General features: G+C 36.4%; 1 long non-coding RNA gene across 1 annotated transcript; it reads right to left on the reverse strand.

The window, feature by feature from the left end:
• Window positions 1–3508: 3508 nt before the first annotated feature.
• On the reverse strand, window positions 3509–8399 carry LOC141725367 (uncharacterized). The gene is made up of 3 exons (XR_012577235.1): window positions 7587–8399; window positions 7080–7180; window positions 3509–5965 (listed from the first exon to the last, which is right to left on the reverse strand). It is a non-coding gene; the product is annotated as an uncharacterized LOC141725367 (long non-coding RNA).
• Window positions 8400–8646: the final 247 nt, after the last annotated feature.

Below are 8646 nucleotides of genomic sequence, written 5' to 3' on the forward strand. Positions count from 1 at the left end.
TGTGAATAAACACACGTGAGTGAATAAAGCAAAACTTCATTATGAAAAAGCCAGAGAGATTCAGGTAATAGAGACTCAAATCATGGTTTGTCCTATAATCTGGATAAGGAAACTGGAGGTGAAGCTGAAGGAAGTACATTTAACCAAAAAGGAAAAATTTAAAGAGAAAGATATGTTTATAAAAGCCTAAATAAAAATGAAAATAAAGACTTCAGCAGAAAGAAAGTAGCCAGAATTGAAGAAGTTGGCTTACCAAAAGTTTCAGGAACTACAATAAAGTCAAACTAAAATAAAGAAAAGAAAGTGGTTAGTAAGTAAAGCTAGCAGAGGAAAATAGCAACCAGTTGTAGGTGGCCGTGCTTGAGCAGGGGGATTGTCTTGGATGATCTCCAGAAAACCCTTTCAACCTCAGCCATTCTGAATTTCTGTGATATGGTCAGTTTGACTCCTTAGTGTAAGGAGTCAAACTTCCATTCTCAAAACCCTTCCACATTTGGAAACATAAGAAGAAATCTGAACAGCACAGTGGCTCACAAGAACCGAGGTTGCTGGGGAAAGTAAGTTGTTTCCAAGGCCAGGAGCAGCAATGACAGCCTTTTACAGTGCAACACTTCCACAAGGATTTCACAATCAGCTTTTGTGTCTTTGCTGGGGTAGACATAGCAGTACACCCTAAAACCTTTCACCAAGGTCTGTGGATATAAAGAAGCATTTAACATGCAGCAGATGAAATTTTCTAACCTGATGGTGTTTGAAATGTGTTTGTCATAAGAAACAATCAGGGCCAGTTAGCTTCAAAACCAGGTTATTTCTTCAGGGCCAACAGCAGTATCCTGACAGCGGCACTGGAAACATGGAATGCCAGGCGCACTCGCTGGTGCAACTGCATGCATTGGCAGTTGTAGGTATGTGCTTTATTTCACTTTTTGGCTTGCAGAGGTTCACTTAAGGAATGATATCTCCAAAGTAAACACATTGCCTAGAATACAGGTTTTAGATGGCAGCTCAGTAGCCCACCAGCATTGTATTTGCTGGGTCCCCCTTGGCAGAAAGGAATGATGAATCTGACTCCATGTTCTCAGAAGGCTAATTTATTATGTTATGATACTATATTATAATAAATACTATACTAAGGAATACAGAAAGGATACTAACAGAAGGCTAGGAAGATAATAATGAAAATTCGTGACTCCTTCCAGAGTCCCAGCGCAGCTTGACCCTGATTGGCCAATAAGTCAAAACAATTCACAGCAGAAACCAATGAAACAGTCACCTGCTGGTAAACAATCTCCAAACACATTCCACATATGAGCACAACACAGGAGAAGCAAATGAGATAAGAATTTGTTTTCCTTTTTCTCTGAGGCTTCTCAGCTTCCCAGGATCAAAGTCCTGGGCAAAGGGATTTTTCAGAAAATAGGAATGCGACACACCAACACCCACCTTTTGTCTTGTGCAGGGTACATCTGTTACACACCCATTGAACAGCACATTGTGCTGCCAAGCCTGTTTGATGTATCTCTGAAGGTCTGAGGTATCTCCAGCACACTGGAGGTACTGAATTGTGGCACCTATGCTGATGTTTGCCACACAGCTGGTGTGTGTTCATTCACACAGGAGACAGCTGGGGGCTGAATCACAAGTACCCTCCAGCCATGGATAGCTCGGTGCAGCAATTAAACCAGGAGTTTATTTATGTGGTTCTGAGATCATCAGCCTTAATCTACCATACCTGACAGTAATCACAGATCCCATGACAAATGTTGCCCAAGTACAACTCTGTAAACAAAGTTACAAATAAGGCTTCAATTCTCATTAACTTGTTTTTCTCAGAAAGAATTTCATAATTTCTGATTCCCTCAGATAATACATACAAACTCTAACCAGATTTTGTGAATAGATGCATAATTTACAACTAAATTATAGTTAAGGGAGATAGGACTCATCTGACAAGAATGAATTTACAGAAATGAAAATATAATTTTATCAAGTATACACAGTCACAAAGCCTCTTCCAGTTACCCATATGAGTCAGATGTTGACACAGATTATATTTTCATTCATTACCATTACACCTTCTTTCTCTCTTGAATCCCTTTGTCTGGTTCCTAAGCAACCACAAAAAGGCTCCTCTTCAGAGAGAACCTATAGTCATGACCCCAGAATGGGATTCCTTTAGGTAGATCGGCAATGGTCCTAGGAATTTCAAATGCCTGACACAGAATCCCACAAGGAACGAAGCACCTTGCATTAAAAGCATAAACCAGAGACACCAACAGTCAGAAAGAAACTAAATCCAGAGCCCTTTCCTAAATTATGCAGCTGAAATAATTGGATAGGTTGCTGTCTCATGTATTTAACTTTGTGATCTTCCAGACTACGTCAACTCATTTCTTTGTCGTTTACTTAAGAGATGTGATCAGCAAGTGACTATTCAATTGAAGGCTAGCTACAATTTTTTATAATTATCTATAGAAAGATAATTATTTCAGTGATTGTTGGGAAGGCAAATTATTGAAGATTATTAAAATCTTAACCCAAAGCTGTCAATGGCCACCAGTTATGATTTGGAATAGTTACTTCCATTCTTCATGTCTCAGTTTGCTATCTAAAAGAAAAATACAAAATTTTCCTTCTTCATAAGGATTTTATTAATAGCTGTCCTTAAAATCCTTGAAGTTTCCTATACAAAGAACAAGATGCATATGAAAACCTACAAATGAGAAATGTTAGCAATATGACAACACTTGGTCTTTTTTATTTTTATTTAATGCACAGATCTCATGTTAAGCAAGACAGACTAATTTAGTCTTCTTTCTCTAACAATGAAATTAAATTCATTTTGTTTTGAAATTTGGTAAACAAAGTACTATTGACCATGATGAGAGAAGACTAGCCTAGCCTTCACAGACTTTTTTCCTTCAAAAGTGTTCTATAGACTAAATGCCAAAATCACTGTTAGCACCTGTAAGTGACAGCTTAAATCAATAAATGATTACTGGTTGCAGGTTCTTTCTTCCTTCTGGAATCAGAAGAGTTGTCATAATTCCACTTTGAAAGGGGAAAAACATTTTCTGTTTCCAAGCATATTACCAAAGCCTATACCTGATGTCTTCAGAAACAGCTCACACCACTAAGGCCCTGTACCATGATTAGTTATGTCCCTGTGCATTCCTGCTAAGTTTGTCTGACCTTAGTGAATCTTCTAAGGTTTCAATAGTTTCACTAAAAGAGAAACATTGCAAAGATTTTAACAAACCTCCTGCAGCAGACTACTAGAATAACATTTGGTCTTAGCAACCAGCACTGTTCAGCAACATGGTCTCAGACAAACAAGGAACTTGCCACGACAAAGAATTCTTTCCAAATTTTGGAAAGAATTAACTTCTTATCAATCTTATAAATGGCATTTCAGGAAAAAAAACCCAAAGAAAGATTACACCACATACTGGATTTTTCTTTTCCCTTCTTTTCCTGGAATGAGATACTCCATGTGATTTTGGATTGAGTAGTGGTAGTAAACGTAATTTTATCTAATAATGTGTGGCACTGTAGCCCTTTAGAATAACAAAGCAATAAGTAGAAAGTGTTTATCATCTTTATATTACAATAAAGTTTCTTGATGCTTTGCTGTCAGTCTGGCTTTCAGATTGGTGGTGGGTGTGTAATTGCTGAAATATTACATTACATTACATTTCTATAATATTAGTTTAAAGAGAGATAGAAAGCCATTTTAGGCTCTGAAGTTTCAATTTAAAGTAATTTTCTTTCTTTTGTCTTGGTCCTCAATCTGTGCATTAAATATTTTTTCTTTAATTTTTTCATTTCATAGCCCTGGTTGTTTTGATTTTTTAAAACTAGAAATCATCATGGATAATATTTCACTTTACTAATGGGGCTTCCACTTTGGGGCCTCATCCAAATTTCTCTTATTCTGTGATCTAATATTTCCTTCATTAGTCAACTGAGGTTGATGCTTCTGCGAATGGAAGTCTATACAGCTTTCTGTGGCTAGACAATTCAGCAAATTTCCTTTTGTAACCAATCTTTTCCCACTGCAGCCAGGAGAATTTTTCTGTTGTTTACATAAGAAACAGCTTTCAGACATTTACTTTTATTTCAGAATCATCTATGTCCACTCATATTTTAGTACTGTATGTCGGGTAGGAGAACCTTGAATTCAAATGCATCACCTTGTAAGAGACTTCAAAAGCATAATTGTCGTAAACACTCTTAGGATCACCAAAGGAAGACCAGAGGAAGAGGACCAATAGGATGTCATCAGAATTTATGGAGTGGTGATATCTTTCTATCTAGTCTGTCTCTCTCACTATTTTTCTGTCCCTTTCCTCTCTTTCCTCTTTCTTCCTCTCTCTAGCTCACACTTACTGTTAAACAAAATCTATACTATTGACTTCAGCATATGGTTTTGATTGTACCTTAATTCACATAGAGGCATCTCTCTAATAATCATAATAACTGGGTCTTAGCACACATCTGAGTTTCTATGACATCCACCCTATTGACTTTTGTTTTGAAAATGGCATTCTCTATTTCTTTGGTATTTTGCCTTTTCTGAAATATCCAAATCTCTTTAGCAGTGGATCATCTGCTTTTGAGGTATTTGGCTACCACATTGGAGGAGTTAAGACTGATCCTATCATTTATGCTTCTTTTAGGCACTTGTTTTCATTATTACTCTTCACATCACAGTGAGCTGTCTAGGGATAAATGTGAATCAATCTGTGTGCCGTACCAAGCAAAACCAGCAAGATTGGTTCAGCAAGCCAAGCTATTTATGAAATCCCTACACAATGTTATATTATGCCCACACTGACATTTTCCCATATATCCAAATGCAACAAAAGAACCCTTTTTTTGAGACAGTTCTTGAATCAAACTCATGCCATGACCAAAAATGAAAGCATTCCAAGGAACCAGATCCCCTGAGCTTATACATGACATATAACACCCTGCTTTGAACCTCAAGAACTAAAATACATATTCATTTATCCTTATATACACATGCTGGCTTCAGCTGGGATAGAGTTAATTTTCTTTCTGGCACCTGGACGAGTGATGTATTTGAGAATTGGCATGACAGCAACGTTCATAATGTTTTAGTTGTTGCTGACTAGTTCCTACACTAAGTCAAGGACTTTTCAGCTTCTCTTGCTGACCCATCAGTGAGGAGGTTGGGGCTCTCAACTCTGTTTGGGAGAGTTGAGATGGGGCAGAGATGAAAGAGCTGACCCTTAGCAGCCAAAGGGATGTTCCATACAATATGGTGATTAGCTGCCTGCCAGGTTAAGCCACAGCAGGTCACCACCAAGTCTCGTTGTGCTGCTTTATACTTATGTGTCTCTTACATGAATATTTAATGTCATTTATTTATTTGACAAAAAAAAGATTACCTTTTATTACAGTATTCACACCCCAAGAGATTTGACAGCTCTGGTATTATTTAATTTGTTTGTTATACTCCAGAAAATTCACAATAGCCTTCAAAATTACCTAGACTAAGTAACAGAGAGATGGGAAATTTGAAATCCAGGTGCTGGATCATTTTAAATACTCAGCTCCCCTGAACCATGCTGCTTTCTCTAGCTATGCAACTATTATAAGCATAACCATGCACTATCAGTATTTGGTTAATTAGGACAAATTCAGCTTTCATGGCAAAGAAGGGACAGTCAAGAAAAGATTTTTCTAGAGGCACAATGATGGTCAGTGATACTAGGCTTTGTGATGACCAGGCATGTCACCTTGCAACTAAAATAGAATATAAAGATGTAAATGAAATTATGCAATGTGTGTTTATTAGAGGAAATCCTGGCATATTCAATTATCATGCAGCCTACCAAATTAGCTAAAGTTCATGTTGGAGTTTCCAGGATTTTTCCCACTACAACAGACATCCACGGCATGGTTGATCACCATTGTATTTCCCAGTTTCCACTGGTTACTGGAAAAGGTAGAACACATAGCAAATTTTAGTGAAATTTTCCCTGGTTTTAGCAGGTTGTTATGTCTACATGTTAAATAGTAATCAAAGTCATACTTTGCTGATAAATACATATCATGATACTAACCATGATATTCTGAGATACCTGCAAGGGCCTCTTAGCTGATGTGAAATGACTATTCCAAGTGAATTCAATGGCATTTCCCATATTGTCTATACCTCACATACAGGAGGTGCATAGATATTTACTTCTAAAAATGCAACTCCAGAAAAAGTGTTCAAGATATATCATTTTGCAAATATAATTGTGATTTCATAACCTCTTAGCCCCAGAGAAGTAGAAAACAAATTTCAAATAAAAACAATGCCTTCTTCCAAATAGGGGAAAAATAATATATATTATGTTCTTTATTATTTATTTACCAAAATTAAAACTTCAATTTTTGGAGGACTGGGTGAGTAAAATATTTATGAGAGTGATTTTCTATTGGGATTATAGCATCCAAGTCAAGATCTGTTCATTTTTATGGAGTTTGAAACTGGATGAATTTTAGCTAATAAATGTAGGGGTCTAACAGTGCCTACACCTGAGAAGGAAATTAAAAAACCTAATCAATCTTAGACTGTATTTTTTACTTACTAAAAACCAGTCCTAGCTCCTCAGAAGCTCAGATTTTGTTATATCAGACATATAATACCTTTTTCAACAGTCTAGAGAGGAGAAACAGTGTGACTTGGCATGTTTCACTACTTCCCTTTATTAGCAGTTTGACTCCTCCTACACTGCCAGCACAATGCATTTTCTCCCTTTGTTTCATTGCTTGAAACAAGTGGAAAATTTACTTTGTCCACGCATGAACTAACTGAATACCTTGTTTTGCTTTTTACAAAGTGCAACAAAATTCCCATACCTATTCATGCAACCCAACAAAACTACCCTTAAAGATATGGATTACTTATTAACATGAAGATCACCCTTAATTTCTTCAGTCAGATTTTAAAAACCCAGGCTGGAAGAAATAAAAGAGATATTTTTCTTTTGATTCTCTTCCCCAATAAATAAAAAGTATTAAAATCCATAAAAATAATTGTTTTAAAATGTAGAAACACTCACCCCCCAGTGTTCTCAAATTTCCTAGAAACAGCTGGATTTCTTCTCATTTAACTTGGAATTCTAACTGTGTAGCTTCACTGAATTTAGCAGATTTATGCTACCTGTCAGAGAAAAATGATTCAAGACCAGTTTTTTTGTGTGTAATGCACGCAAATAATACCAATAGTGCAAATTTGTAAATATAAATCTCATTCTTTCCAAAATGCTTTAGTATGAATGAGAATAAGAAAATCATTATCTTATGGATAGGAAAGAAACATTCAAAAGAGGTCACAGAAAATTCTTGGATTTTCATTTTTCAAGGAAAAATCAGGGCAGATATTTTCACAGAAATATTTTTCCTAGTATTTGCTATGCCAACAATCTCTGCTTTGAAATCTGACCACAATAATTTGCACTGAAATGTTCACTATGCAGGTTTGGCAAACGTTGCTGCCTTTCTGACTTCACTAGGAAAGAAAAAGATTATATAGTCTTGGAGAAATTTGTTATCATGAAAAATCTTACTCGTTTAAAATCACCAGTGTCTCCTTAAATTAGTAGTAATTTCTAGATGCAATTTCTAGGCTTGTACAATCTGCAGAGGTTTTGAGAGACATAACTGGAAGCTTAATGACTGACAGGAAATCAATGAGAGTTAAGAACAAACAGAATTGGGCAAAGAGAATGAGTGTGTGCTGGGGGAGGGAGGGGTTGCACTGTTGACAACTCCAAGAACAAGAACAGGACAATCATGACTTATTGAAAAAACATTTCTTTGCTTGATCTTTTATATTATTTAGTACATTTACAAAAGTAGTTAATTTTTGACTAAAAATCTATGTTGTTGTTGTTGCTGAGGCATTGCCACATTCTGTCCTCAGCACACTTAAAAGCCAGAAAGTTTATGTGCCTTCTGTTTAGGATCTGATTATGTGACATTAATAGTGTTTAAGGCAATTGTGATGTTTAAGTCTCCTACACCTTCAGAAGCCCAAACACATAACCACAACACAGTAAGTAACTCCAAAGGCCAAACCTGAGAAGGTCCAGAACAAGGCAAAGCTTGCAACACATGGGATATGTGTTTTGCCTTCACCCTGGGAGCAATGAAAGCTGATCCCAGGGTGAAGTTGCTTGCATTTGCTGCACAAGGCTGATAAGGTAGTATATGTTCCTAAAAGTTCCACAAGATATTGGTGGCTTGCTAAGTGACTGCAGGATGAAATACCTTGATTTGTGCTGTGCAATACAACAGACTAGAGGATCACAATGATTGCTTCTGGTCATAAAATGTAAAAATATTTTTAACAAAATAACTTAGATAAATGTGAGATGAGGGAAAATCTTTCTGTCTGACTTAGCTTAATGACTCTATTGTCTTAGCTACTTCAGGGAAATTAAATAAGTGGAGTGCAGTGACTAAACCAAATCACTGATGCAACTTTTACAATATCTGTATAGAAAACAATGCATACTGTCAGTTTTGCTACTGTTTGAAGGCATCAGTAGGAATAGATGCACATCTTGGTGCACTAATTTGTTTTCTTCATAAAATAATGTTAAACGAGAAAAGCAGATAGATAAA

Source organism: Zonotrichia albicollis, chromosome 1 (genome assembly GCF_047830755.1).
Source record: "Zonotrichia albicollis isolate bZonAlb1 chromosome 1, bZonAlb1.hap1, whole genome shotgun sequence".
NCBI lineage: Eukaryota > Metazoa > Chordata > Aves > Passeriformes > Passerellidae > Zonotrichia > Zonotrichia albicollis.